This window comes from Pyxicephalus adspersus, chromosome Z (genome assembly GCF_032062135.1).
Source record: "Pyxicephalus adspersus chromosome Z, UCB_Pads_2.0, whole genome shotgun sequence".
Taxonomy (NCBI): Eukaryota; Metazoa; Chordata; class Amphibia; order Anura; family Pyxicephalidae; genus Pyxicephalus; species Pyxicephalus adspersus.
The window spans coordinates 55,535,763-55,551,081 of NC_092871.1; positions in this window are offsets into that span (position 1 = coordinate 55,535,763).

Genomic DNA, 15,319 nt, shown 5'->3' on the forward strand with positions numbered 1-15,319 from the left:
CTGATTGCTCTGCTCCCTGAGGAAAGGGAAAGCCTGATCAGGATTTCCCTTTCCTCAGCAACTCAGGGAGCAGAGCAATCAGTGGAGCTTTATGCTTTATTTTTTTCTCCCGAGTTTTTGCTGTCAAATGCAGCAAAATCCGGTTCGGGTATACCCGAATTCGAACAGCCATATTCAGGTCGAATATAGGGACAACCCGAATTCGAACATCAACACTAGTCCCTATCCCTCACTATCCCTTTTTTTTACCTCCTTCTAAGCTCTCTGTGTTGGTCACTATCCCTCACTGGTTCTGTTTTGTGTGTGTGCCTCCCTATACCTCACTGCCTTTTTTTATGCTCTGTGTTTGCATCCCTATCCCACCCTGCCTCTTTCTATGCTCTCTGTGTTGGTCACTATCCCTCACTGGTTCTATTCTGTGTGCGTGTGTGTGCATCCCTATCCCTCACTGCTTCTTTTTATACTCTGTGTGTGTATCCCTATCCCTCACTGCTCCTTTTAAAGTCTGTGTGTGCATCCCTATCCCTCACTGCCTTTCTTTATGCTCTGTGTGTGCATAGTATCCCTTACTGCCCCTTTTTATGCTTTGTGTGTCCAATCCTATCCTCCATTTCTTCTTTTTATGCTCTGTGTGTGGATCCCTATCCTTCACTGCTTCTTTCAATGCTCTGTGTGTGCGCCCATATCCCTCATTGCCTCTTTTTCCTTTTTGCTCTGTTTGTGCGTTCCTATCCCTCATTGTTTCTCTTTACGCTCTGTGTGTGCGTCCCTATCCCTCACTGTTTCTTTTTATGCTCTGTGTGAGCATTCCTATCTCTCACTGCCTCTTTTTAAGCTCAATGTGCGTGTTTCTATCCCTCAATGCCTGTATTTATGCTCCGTATGTGCATCCTTATCCCTCACTGCTCCTTTTTATGCTCTGTGTGTGCATCCCTATCCTAAATTGCTTTTTTTATGCTCTGTGTGTGCATCCGTATCCCTCACTGCTTCTTTTTTATGCTCTGTGTGTGCTTCCCTATCCCTCATTGCCTCTTTTTATGCTCTGAGTTTGCATGCCTATTCCTCACTGCCTTTTTATGCTCTTTGTGTGCGTCTCTGTCTCTCACTGCTTCTTTTTATGCTATGTGTGTACGTCCCCATCCCTCACTACTTCTTTTTATGCTCTGTGTGCATCCCTATCTGTCACTGCTTCTTTTATGCTCTGTATGTGCATCCTCATCCCTTACTGTCTCTATTTATTCCCTGTGTGTGCATCCCTATCCCCCACTGCCTTTTTATGTTATGTGTGTGGATCCCTAACCCTAACTACCCCTTTTTTTTTGCTCTGTGTGCGCATCCATATACCTCACTGTCTCTTTTATGCTCAGTGTGTGTATCCCTATCCCTCATTGCTTCTTTATATGCTCTGTTTGTGCATCCCTATCCCTCGCTGCTTTTTTAATGCTCTGTGTGTGCTTCCCTATCCCTCATTGCCTCTTTTTATGCTCTGTATGTGCATCCCTATCCCTCGCTGCTTTTTTTGTGCTCTATGTGTGCATCTCTGTCTTTCACTGCTTTTATTTTCTGCTCTGTGTGTGCATCCTGTCAATGGTAAGTTGACAATTTTTCACAACAACTTCTGAGGTATAGTAAAAGAATCAAGGTTTTATTCACGCGTTGGAAACTCACAACAGATATGGCAATAGAGGTTGGGACTGTCCCTTCCTCTGTCTGTGAGAGTCTCTGAAAACTTTAACCTGAGTCTATATTTTATCCTCCAGTTCCTCGCGTCACCGGTCATCCAATTCTGGGCTGGTCTTTTCTGTAATTTGCCTGGAGACAAGACGAGTTGTTGTTTTACTTGTTTTGCTGCCGCTGCACATTCCACTCTCATTAGTTTTCCTGAGGGGGTTACAGTTTCTATGGTCTCCTTATCTGCTGGTTTCACTTGACTAGGTGCAAGGCCAAGGGGCCTCCAGGAACAGAAGTAAAGAACATAAATAGCTGAGTTAGTCATTTCGAAACAGCACAACATAGTTTGAGTTAATTCTCACTACACCTGAGGCTAATATAAATTTTATATACATTCACATTTCCCTCCTGTTGAGGATTAATCAAACCATATGACCTTTAAGAAACTTTATTATAGGTTATCATGAACAGGAAACTTTTTATTAGTACTTTAGACTTTCTGTGTTATTAATCTCTGGGTCAGTCTCGACCAATTCGTACATTGTATCTCTAGCTGCCGTGCCAACCATCCTGGAAATTATTCCCTTCATCACTGGTACCAGACAGCAAGCTAGACAGAGTAATGGGGCAATACATAGCACAACGGCTGTCAGGGCGGTTTTAACTGCCTGCCCCCATCCACCAAACCAGGAATTCCACCAATCGGTCATCCAGTTGTTTATTCCTGCATTGGCTGCCAACTCTTCGAAAAGCAACGTGAGACTGTTCAGAGCCTCAGTCACCGTTCCATCAGGCGCCCTGTTATTGGGAAAAAAGGTACAACAACTCTCGCCAAACATTTTACAAACTCCACCTCGCTCGGCCAGTAGCATATCTAGTGCCATTTGGTTCTGCCACGACATCAGGGATGTTGCGTCTAGTTGCTCGGCAAGCCCCTTGATTGCATCCCGAGTCTGGTTGACAAAGCACTGCTGATTACAGTATATATAATTAATCCAATCAACTTTCTTATTTATAGAAACCCAGTAAAAAATGGACGCAGAGCCTGCAGCTATTTGATTTCTGGCCTTATATTCATCGGGAACTCCTCTCGGAACCCCTATAGCATCTATATATGTTGGATTATTATTTGCTGAGACGCTCCTTTTTGCCTTATGGTGTCTGGCAAAAGTCCACTATCCCCTACCAGGACCTGGTATGACCAGGAATGGTTGTACCGGGGTGATCAGGGTGCATGTACCTCCCCAGTTTGTTGGTAGGATTGCACTAAGTTTCTGGTCCCCACACAACCACCATATATCTGCTAAGGAATTTCTGTGGTTTTTAAATTGCTGTGTGGTCCATGTGCAGTTGCTGCAAACTGGCTCTTCTGTGGTACAGTACTTAAACTCTTTTCCTTTTCTTTCAGTGTTATTGTAGCAGGTATAATTGCCCTTGTACACAGTCACATCTGTGGGCCTTGTCCTGCTTTTCGTGGGTGGGTGTTTCTGTTCCTTATTACACTCTGTGCTAAAATTCCCACCCTTCATCAGTTCTAGTAAGCATGTCGTATTTATAGCTTCTGGGATCGGGACAGTGGCCAACTGGGGCCTTCCAACAGCACAAGCTATACAGTCACTCACATTCTTCTGGTTTACTGTATAATGCACCTACTTGAGCCACTCATTTCCTCCTCCCGCTCCGGTTTCTATAGCTAACAAGTCATCCATTGTCGGGTTTGATAAGGCTCTCATTTTAGTCACCTCTACTTTACTGCCTCCCTGGTTGGCCGGAACCTTTTGCGTATTGCTAGCATTGGTTCTCCATTCAGGGTTTTTGTGCATATATTTTAGATCAAATTTTGCATAAGCTCCCATGTACTCTCCCGGTTGGTATTTTGCTAAGACATAGGTGCCGGCGTCCCCTGGCTGCGGGTCAACTATTGTAATCCTAAACTTATCGTCACATATTGTGCCTTTTGTCAATGTCATTCTTTTGAGTAACGATTTGCCTTGCTTGCCAGTCCTTTGTAATGCACCTACAGGTCTGTAGCCCCAATCATCATCCTGGGACATTGTAGTGGTATCTGCCCTTACATTCCATCCTGCTGCTCCTCAATTTGCGCAGTTACTTCCATAATAGCTGTCTGTTACACAGACATAGATGTGACTGACTGCATGTGGAGCATGTTTCTATTATTACATCTCCAAGGAATGAGCTCACCTCCCTACTGGTCGCAATTGACCATTTTACAGAAATCTAAAGTGTAGGTAACTGTATGGGCAGCTGATGAGTTATACCACATGACCCATTGTTGGTTAGTCGTGTTCAGTCTTATGGCTGCATTGGGGTCTTCCATACTACATTTAACCCTTTCAGTCTCTCTTTTTATTCTTGCTGGAAACGCGGTTGTGTTAACTGGTGTAGGGTTCTGTGTCTGAGTCTCCCAGACGGTTATCCACCAGGACATACCTACTAGAGAACCTATTCCCCACATGCAGACTAACATTCGAACCATGGGGGTCTTGAAATAACCTGGATCCAAGGGTGTACCCATATCTAAATAACCTCCCTTTTGTTTATTGGATCACCTGATGGTTCTCGCTGTTACTTTCACTCTACTGGAGTGGACAGTGGTGCTCTCCTTCGATCGAGAAATCGTTCTTTTAGGTGGCACTTCTGCTGTCATTCACATCACCATCAGGTAACCCCTGCGTCACTATTGCTTTCTTACAATGGGTCAGGTGGATCCAGGCAGATCAGTCCTCTACCTTAACCGCTGTTTGGGTAGTTAGTCCCTCCTGTTGACACATGTGTCTTCCCATGTGTCACTATCTATATTGGTCAGCAAAAATTAGGTCAAAAATTTCTTTGTTCCCTGTAAATTCCTCCTGTTCTGATCCTAGTCATGCCGTTTCCCCATCTGTGTCTTTTCTCGTACAATCTCTTGATAAATGTCCCTTCTTTCCACATTTATAACATTCTCCCCTTTTACGTCTTCCCTCATAATCCTTGATGGGGCGACGTGGTTTCCGTTGCTCCCCTTTTTGTGCATCATACATACAGCCTTCATCCTCACTTTCTATCACATACCCATCTACTTGCTGGACCTTCTGACGTGGTTTTTGTTTTGTATACAAATACCGTTCGGCATGTCTGGCATGTTTAATTGGATCTGTCAATCTACAGGTTCTATGATTTATCATATGTTTAGTGATAAATTTACTAATTTGAGGTAAGAATCCCTTGATAATTGCATTTTTTAGCTGTTGCTCGTACGGGGAATCCTGTGTCTGATCTGCTGGTATGTCTATTTCTGAGTTATTGTCAAACACTTGTCGCATTCTTACTATAAAGTCGTCAACACTTTCGTCAGGTTTTTGCATACCCCGGGTAATAATTGTCCAGTCTGTCCTTCTCATCCACCTGGCCTGTATACGGTTCAACAAATCTCTTATCCTATCTCGTAAATCCCTGCTATCATGTCCATATGAAATGAATCATTAGCACCGTCTCTTGGGAAGGGATTTACACTTCCCATGCTCTCAGTCCATCCTGCCATCCTGACTAATTAACCCTTTTTAGAGGTTAAACCTGTTTGCAGCCAGCTGAATCTCTCATGCCCGGGCACAAGCAACCCAAGGGACCAAGTAGGTCAGCCAAGAAATCTGATCTCCACCAGTATTTCCCCTCAAACTCCCCAGCTGCTTCAGACCGGGAAACAAGTAAGATGGCAACCCCAGCCACGAGGTCAGATCAAAGGCCTCAGGATGAAGAGTCTGGGACACAAGCTGACAGCTCAGACTCACCCCTCCTCCCTCTCCAGCATCTCTGTGTCTGACAGCCAGATTTCACTTTCTCCTGCAGAGAAACAAAACCTTCCCAGTGATCTGCAACTCTCCTAAAGTTTCCGCCAAATAAGGAGGATTTTGAGTCTTTAGTCACACGGTTGAAAAATTCTCTTAGGGAAAAAACAGAATCCCTTCAGCATCAGATCACTGCAGTGGATACAAGGGTGACTGCACTAGGATCAACTACATCATATTTATAATTAATTTTCCACATATCTCTATATTTAAGATTTCTTTTATCCTTACTTAATATTATTATTTCATTATCTGTCATTTTTTTTTTTATCTTTGAACAACAAACACCCATTTTCAGTTTCTTCTTTTTGACTATATTTTTCTAGTTCTGTTTCTTTTAAGTGTAACAAATACTCAAAAAACACTTCCTTATAGTCAAAATCCTGTTTTTTTTTAAATGTAACAGTAACTCAAAAAACACTTCCTTATAAGTAATAATTCTCACCGTTCACAACAATGTGTCCCTTAGTTCTTGAATTATTACTGACTGATATGGTTGTTTTGATACGTTCAAAGAGCAACTTTTCTAATTATATATAAGGGCCCCACAGAATATTCCGATTCAATAAGGGCCCCACAGAATATTCCAATTCAATACCAGGTGGTATATGAATTTTACTGACAAGGTCACTGTGTTCGTCTTCCCTCATCAGAACGCTGATGAGAGACTTGCCTAAACGTGACACAAACTTTGAGCCGTTATAAGTCTGTACAGTTGGAATATCTGCACCAGATACAACCTTCTCCACAGTATAGCAATATAACAATTTAGCAGCAGAAAATGTCAAACAATTAGCAGCAGAAAATATCAAACACTTAGCAGTATTTGGAAATTTAAAAACTTTCTTACTCTACAAAAACCAGGACTCTTTTGACGTCAGGAGTTGTGTCGTGGAAACTGTCAATCTCGAATCCTCACAAGGAGGGTTCCGCTCATCTAGCCCTTTGTTTAAAGGAGTTTTCTCATCCCAAGGGTCTTTATTGAAACCGGTGTGATTTGGTTCCTTTGTAGACGGGCATTCCTCTGGACGACTCTTGATTGAAGTTCGCAGCTCGAAGGACCAGAAATTGTCAATGGTAAGTTGACAATTATTCACGACAACTTCTGAGGTAAAGTAAAAGAATCAAGGTTTTATTCACGCGTGGGAAACTCACAACAGATATGGCAATAGAGGTTGGGACTGTCCCTTCCTCCGTCTGTGAGAGTCTCTGAAAACTTTAACCTAAGAGTCTATATTTTATACTTCAGTTCCTTGCGTCACCGGTCATCCAATTCTGGGCTGGTCTTTTCTTTAATTTGCCTGGAGACAAGACGAGTTGATGTTTTACTTGTTTTGCTGCCACTGCACATTCCACTCTCATTAGTTTTCTTGGGGGGTTACAGTTTCTATGGTCTTCTTATCTGCTGGTTTCACTTGCACAGTTTTTATAGTCCTCTTATCTGCTGGTTTCACTTGACCAGGTGCAAGGCCAAGGCACCTTCAGGAACAGAAGTAAAGAACACAAATAGCTGAGTTAGTCATTTCGAAACAGCACAACATAGTTTGAGGTAATTCTCACTATACCTGAGGCTAATATAAATTTTTTATACATTCACAATTCCTATCCCTTACTGCTTCTTTTTATGCTCTGTGTGTGTTTACCTGTCTCTCACTGCCTTTTTTTGCTCTGTTTGTGCGTCCCTATTCCTCTCTGCTTTTTTTATGCTCTGTATGTGCCTCCCTTTACCTCGCTGCCTCTATTGCTCTGTTTGTGCATCCCTATCCCTCATTGCCTCCTTTTATGCTCTGTTTGTGTGTCCATACACCTCATTGCCTCTTTTTAAGCTCTGTGAGTGTGTCTCTTTCCCTTACTGCTTCTCTTTTTGCTCTGTGTGTGCATCCCTCAGTGCTTCTTGTTATGCTTTTTATTTGTGTGTGCATTCCTATGCCTCACTGCCTCTTTTTATACTTAATGTGCGCATCCCTATACCTCACTGCTTATTTTTATGCTTTGTATGTGCATCCGTATCCCTCACTACCCATTTTTTGCTCTATGTGTGCATCCCTATCCCTCACTGCCCCTTTTTATGCTCTGTGTATGCATCCCTATCCCCCATTGTTTCTTTTTATGCTCTGTATGTTCATCCCTTTCCCTCACTGCTTCTTTTTATGCTCTGTGTGTGCTTTCCTATCACTCATTGCCTTTTTATGCTTTATGTGTGCATCCCTATTCTTCACTGCTTTTTTTATGCTCTTTGTGTGCGTCTCTAACCCCCACTGCATCTTTCTATGCTCTGTGTGTGTGTCCCTTTCCCTTACTGCTTTTATTATGCTCCGTGTGCTTTCCTTTCCCTCACTGCCTATTTGTATGCTCTGTGTGTGTATCCCTATCCCTCACTACCCCTTTTTGAGCTCTGTCTGTGCATCCCTATCCCTCACCCCTTTTTTATGCTCTGTGTGTTCACTGCTTCTTTTGATGATCTGTGTGAGGTTATCTATCCCTCACTGCCTCTTTTCATGCTATGTATGTGCTTTCCTATCTCCCACTGCATTTATTTTTGTCCCTCACTACTTCTTTTTATGCTCTGTGTGGGTCTCAATCCCTTACTGCCCCTTTTTATGCTCTGTATGTGCATCCCCATCCCCCACTGCCTTTTTATGCTCTGTGTGTGCTTCCCTATCCCTCTCTGCTTCTTTCTATGCTCTGTGTGTGCATCCTTATCCCTCACAGGTTCTTTTTATGCTTTGTTTGTGCATCCCTGTCCCTCACTGCCTCTTTTTTGTCTGTGTGTGCTTCCCTATCCATCACTAGTTCTTTTTATGCTCTGTGCATCCCTATCCCTCTTTGCCTCTTTTTATGCTCTGTGTGTGCATCCCTATTCCTCACTGCATTTTTATGCTCTGTATGTGCTTCTCTGTCCCCCACTGCTTTTTTTTATTCTCTTTTTGTGTGCGTCCCTTTCCCTCACTGCTTCTTTTAATACTCTGTGTGTGTGTCCTTATCCGTCACTACCTCTTTTTATGCTCTGTATGTGCATCCCTATCCCTCACTACCTCTTTTTATGCTCTGTATGTGCATCCCTATCCCTCACTGCCTCTTTTTATGCTCTATGTGTGCATTTCTTTTCCCTCTCTGCCCCTTTTTGAGCTCTGTGTGTGAATCCCTCTCCCTCACTGCCTTTTTATGCTCTGTGTGTGGGTCCCTATCCTTCACTACCCCTTTTTATGCTCTGTGTGTGCATTCCTTTACCTCATTGCTTCTTTTTATGCTGTGTGTGTGCGTACTTATCTGTCTCTGCTTTTTTATGCTCTGTGTGTGCATCCCTATCCTTCACTGACACTTTTTTTTGTTCTGTTTGTGCGTCCCTATCCCTCATTGCCTTTTTTTATGCTGTGTGGGCATCCCTGTTCCTCACTACTTTTTTATGATCTTTGTGTGCGTCTCTTTCCTCCACTACTTCTTTTTACGCTCTGTGTCTGCGTCCCTATCCGTCCCTGCCTTTTTTATGCTCTGTATGTGCATCCCTATCCCTCACTGCCTATTTGTATGCTTTGTGTGTGCATCCCTATCCCTCACTACTCCTTTTTGAGCTCTGTGTGTGCATCCCTATCCCTCACCCCTTTTTTATGCTCTGTGTATGGGTCCCTATTCCTCACTACCCCTTTTTTTGCTTTAGTGTGCATCCCTATCCCTCACTGCCCCTTTTTATGCTCTGTGTGTACATCCCTATCCCTCATTGCTTCTTTTTATGCTGTGTATGTGCTTTCCTATCCCTCACTGCTTTTTTATTCTCTTTGTGTGCGTCTTTGTCCCTCACTTCTTCTTTTTATGCTCTGTATGTGCCTCCCTAACCCTCTCTGCTTAATTTCATGCTTTGTGTGTGTGTCCCTATCCCTCACTGCCTCTTTTTATGCCCTGTATGTGCATCCCTATCCCTCTTTACCTCTTTTTATGCTTTATGTGTGCATCCCTGTCCCTCACTTCCCCTTTTTATGCTCTGTATGTGTTTGTGCATCCCTATCCCTCACTGCCTCTTTTTATGCTCTGTGTGTGCATCCCTATCCCTCACTGCTTCATTTTATGCTCTATGTGTGCATACCTATCCGTCTCTTCTTTTTTTATGCTCTGTGTGTGCATCCCTATCCTTCACTGCCTCTTTTTTTGCTCTGGCTGTACGTTCCTATCCATCACTGCCTCTTTTTATGCTCTGTGTGTGTGCCCCTATCCCTCACTGACATTTTTTTACACTTAATTTTGTGTTTCTTTTTTTCACCACCTCTTTCGATACTCATCACATTGCTTCTCTATTCCTAGTGGCTATTTTCCATATTCTTCCCTGTATGTTCTCTTATTAACTCTGCCTGGTTATGTGTTCAGCATGTTCCCTATTTCCCTATCTGATTTTTAAATTTTCTACATTGTGTGCCCACTAATTTTCACTGCTTTTTTCTGACTGTGTGTTCCCTGTTCCTCACTGTATTCTTCAGTGCTGTGTATGTTCTCTATCCTTTATCACTATCACCTCTTCCATTATCTGCTCTGTGAATTCCTTGTTCTCCACTGCCACACTTAATGGTATGAATTGTCTGTTCCACACCACCTAATTCTGTATTCTGCCCTGTGCATTCCATATTTTACATTGTTATATTCTACGCTCTGCCTTGTGTGTACCCTATTCTGCATTTCATATTTGATTTCAAGCTATTTATTATGTCAACAGTTTCCCGTTGCTAAAAAGTCCTCAACTTGTTCAGTTTTTAGGAAGGCTCAGACAAAGGGTTAGTTCTTATTCTAATATTTATTACAAGAGTTTTAGGTTTTTTTTTTTTTTTTTTTTTTTTTTTTTTATAAATGACGGTGCTAATGTTTAAAGGTGTCTGTGATAGTTTTGTTGTGGCATCAAAATAAAAGCAGATTTTGGAGCATATGTCTGCTGTGCATACAGTGAATTGGCCCAGGTTCTAGGTAACCATGCCCCCTTCAGACTCTCCTACTGTCAGCGCATTGTGGGCACATACAACATTTGCTGTGTGCATCTTTGTTCTTGAAATGCCCAGGGGTGCTCCAGATCTCTTATTTGTTTGTTTTGCAATATAACTCCTGTTTTGTTAGCTTTCCACATGACTGCATTTTATTGCCTATTGTCACTTGTCTTTGCATAATTTTACTGACAGTTTGGCAATAATTCTTATCTTGCTGCCAAGTACATAACACTTTTTATTTGGGTAATCAGAATATTGCAGGACATGTGTTCCTAGGATCAAAGCTCCCCAACCTGTAACTGCCAAAAAGAGAGAGGCTGTACAGCAAAAAATAGGAAACTACTGTATAAAGTAAAGCTGCGTACACACTTGCAATTTTTCTCGTTGGAAAGGATCTTTCACGATCCTTTCCAACGAGAAAAGACTGCACGATGCATGAACGATGCTGTACATACAGCACCGTTCATGCTCTATGGAGAGGGGAGGGGGAGAGCGACGGAGCGGCACCCTGCTGCGCGCTCTCCCCTTCCCTTTCATTAGGATCGGTCGTCGTCCATCGTCCATGGATCCGCCAGGACGGTCGTCGGACGATGGACGACGACCGACTGTACACACGGCAGATTTTCGCCCGATAATTGGCCGATACCGATTATCGGGCGAGAAAAATTTGCCGTGTGTACGCAGCTTAAGCCTCTTTTTAATGTACACAGCAAGATGTGAATGATTGTTATGTCTAGAGATGAGCGAATTTCTCAAAAATTTGATTCAGCTGGTTCGCTGAATTTTCCGAAAAGATTCGCTTCGATCCGAATTTATTTGTGGCGAATCATGTTAAAAAACGTCTATTTATGGCCTGCAGAGAGCCTTGATAGTGGTGTAGAACACTGTGCCTTGCAGTAATACACATAGGGAGTCTGCTGTGGTAGTGAAATAATACTGTGTGTCAGTATGACATGCAGATGACAGGCGTCACTATTAGAATCACTGCACACTTCACTTATTTGGGCAGTCACGGGGCCAAAACTGATCAAATAACTCAAGTATGAACTCAGCCTTACAGGTCCATGTTAGCGTCAAGAAGAAGCGTACTCCTTTTACACCCTTGTCAGCTGATTCCACAAAGATGCCTACAGAACCTGTTCTATGAACTGCTTATACAAGTAGAGCCCCCCTGACAGAGTGGAGGAGGTGTCAGCACTAAGTTTGTGTTGACATCACTGATTATTTTGCCCTTCCTCTGATCCATCAGAACAATAACCCACAAAAATCGGATCCTGTCTGTGGAGCATCTGCCTTCACCCGGTCAGCATTTGCTCAATAATCCATCAGTATTGCTAATGCCAAAAAAACAGAAGTAGATCCAAAACAGAGATGACACGTGAATGCAATATTTGCATGTCTTCTGTGTTATGTACCCACTCCTGCTTTTGGCTACCAAATCATAAGCCCATTCTGATGGGACCATATAGGCCTTACAGACAGGATCCGTTGTGCGTCTCATTTTTCCTTCCTTCTGACAGATCAGAAGAAGGGTCAAATAAATAGTGATGTCATCCAGGCCAAAAAGGCAAAATAGTGGCCCAGTCATGGAGGGGGGAGGGTGGGAGAACAGCTTGAGAATCCACAGAGTGGCACAATGACATAGTGGTGAGGTGGAAGCAGCATGAGGAAACCACAGAGTGGTCCAATGACATGAGTCTGGAGGTGGCGGCAGCATCAGGAGGCCACAGAGTGGCACAATGACAGAGTCTGGAGTTAGCGACAGCATCAGGAGGCTACTGAATGGATCTGCTTCTACTTCTAGTTCTTCAAATGCACCGTGACTTCTCCTTCACCAGAGGGACAGACGTCTGGAGAGATATCCCAATAACACACACGCACACAGTATGGTCTTAGGAATATACTCTGATCTTTTTTTGACAAGGCAGTCTTTTTATACACATTATTATACAAGGGGTTGGTCTTTAGTTACATACAGCTGTTTAAGTTTTAGCCATATATAGTGTTATTTGATACATTGTAAGGCATACAAGGCATACATTGTATTTCAAAGAATTTACAATTATATTTACATCTCTTCCCTCAAAAAGACAACAAGCTCTAGTGAGGGCAATCAGTTCAGCTGCTTGGGCTGACTGAAAAAGTATAGGATTTGATTCTAGAATACCATCAGGGAGTTGAACCACAGCGTATCCCACATGATAAGTGTTGTCATTAGGGCGGGAACAGGATCCATCCACAAAAGTATCAGGAGCTCCTTCAATGGGTGTTGACTGTAAGTCAGGTCTAAGTGAGGTGTGTTCATGTATGAGTTCAGAACATTCGTGGGGAGGAGGCAAATCATCCTGCTCTCACTTATATCCAAGTAGGGCCTTTAGTATAGCCATTGGACCGAATGTGGGTGCTGAGGATTTAATATGAAGTTGGGGGTTAGATAACAGCAAAACTTCATATCCACTCAGTCTTTGTGCTGACATATGTTGTGTATGTATGTTTTTTAATAGGGCCTGAACATTGTGTGAGGTATGCAGAGTGGTGGGATGACCTAGGGTGATTGGCGTGGCCATCTCAGCGACCATGGCACAGGCTGCCAATTTCCTGAGACACGCAGGCATGCCCTGAACCTGTACCAGAACCACTTTTGAGAAAAAAGCAACAGGGCGAAATTTGCCTCCATGTTCTTGCGCCAGGACTCCTGCCATGGTTTTACAATTGTCCTTGGCAAATAAGTGAAACATCACGCCATAATCGGGTAGGCCCAAGCCAGGACTTGAAACCATTGCACATTTCAAATTACTAAAAGTTTGTAACATTTCATCAGACCATTTATCACAATCAGGCATATCAGTCTTAGTGGCTTGTCTCAGAACATTGTCATAGTAGGAACAATCAGCTATCCATTGGCGGCAGTAACCAATCATGCCAAGAAAGGTTAACATGTCTTTCTTGGTTTGTGGGTGGGGCAGACCCAGTACAGCAGTAATTCTGGCATGGCTGATTTTCCTCTCACCTTTACTGAGAACAAAACCCAAATAACCAACACTTTCAGTACACCTATGTAATTTTGACACCTTCACATAACCACAGTAATAAACTAACACAGTCTGCTTGGCAGGCCTCCCGAGTAGAACTACATATGAGGAGATCGTCCACATATTGTAGAAGGACAGAACCATGAGGGGCAGTCCAAGGGCGCAGTGTAACTTGGAGGACAATGGAGTAGACTACCGGGGAATCTACATAACCCTGAGGTATTCTACACCAAGTATACTGGCGATGTTTAAATGTAAAGACAAAGAGTGGCCGTGTCTCCTTGTCAACTGGGACAGAAAAAAAATGCATTCTTTAAATCAATATCTGAGAAAAACTCTGCATGGGCAGGAATAGCTGATAGCAAAGATGGCACGTCTGGAACCACAGGGGTTATGGGTATGATCTGAGCATTTACTGCTCTAAGATCCTGGACAAACCTAAAGGTATTGTCAGCCTTTCTCACTGGGTTGATAAGTGTAATATAGGAGAAGATAGTTTCCTCAATAACCCCTGCCCCTAGGAATTCTATCAACATAGGCTTAATTCCCTTTTCTTTTTCTGGGGAAAGTGGGTATTGTTTAATGTGGACAGGTGCAGTGCCGGGCTTAAGCATTGCCTTATATGGTGTACAAGAGATTAGGCCAACATCTTGGTCAGCATTTGCCCAAACCTCAGGAGGAACCTGATCAAGTAGTGGATCCTGTGGTTGGCATTCCAAATATAAAAAACAATTACCGTTTGGTACATGGATGGGAATGACTGAGGATGTGACATGTAGGTGTCCCGTATCACTAATCCCCAACTGTAACTTCAATAGAACAAACAAATCTCTCCCTAATAAATTCACAGGACAGTTTGGAATGATCCTGAAACGGTGTGTGAACATTGACTGGTGATTGTATGGATGTTGGATCGAGAGAGGAGGAGTTTTAAGATCTTGTAAGTAACCAATTAATTCCCACAGAGGGCTCAGCATTCTCTCTTGGACCACTATAATAATCCCCACATAAAGTGCTACAAGTAGCACCAGAATCTACAAGAGAAGGGAGAGGACGTTCCTCTATGTTTAACACAATCAGTGTCTGCTAAACATAACCCCTTAACCATGTCTATATGGAATGAATCATTTGCTCCGTCCCTAGAAAAAGGATTCACGCTTCCCATCCTCTCTGTTCATCCTGTCATATTATCCACCAAGGGAGTAACTAAATAGTAATAAGTCCCACAGACCCGAGCTACATAATCCTTACATGTTTCTCCTACATACGGAGGGGGTGGAGAGACCTTTCCTTGTATTGCACCCATTTCTTGTAACTTAATTGAGACTGAAGCAGAGCTGAACTCTTCCCAAGACTGGCTGTACTGAACCATAAAGGCTCCAACAATTCCTGTCAACTGGGTAAAGAGGACTTATGTCTATGCTCAACTTCCTTCTCAACTGCCTGTTAGTATTATCCCTTAAAACCGCCACTTGCATTCACCAGTTTCTGGGTTAACGGGTTTCCCCTCGCCAGAGTGGTGGGGTGTCTTACGGTTCTCCAGGACACACACAATAAAGTTAGTGCAGTTTTCACAGTTTCGTTTGCTGCTTACCTTCAGCACAAAATGAAATTACTTAATACTTCATAACATCACAGTATCATTTGATGCTTACCTTCAGCACAAAATGAAAATACTTCATAACATCACAACATAAAAGACAGCATAACATCACAACAAAAAAGAGAACATAAGAAAATGACAGATAAGAAGCAATAGAAATTGGCTGACAACAAAAATCAGGATGCAGACAATAGTTACATTCTT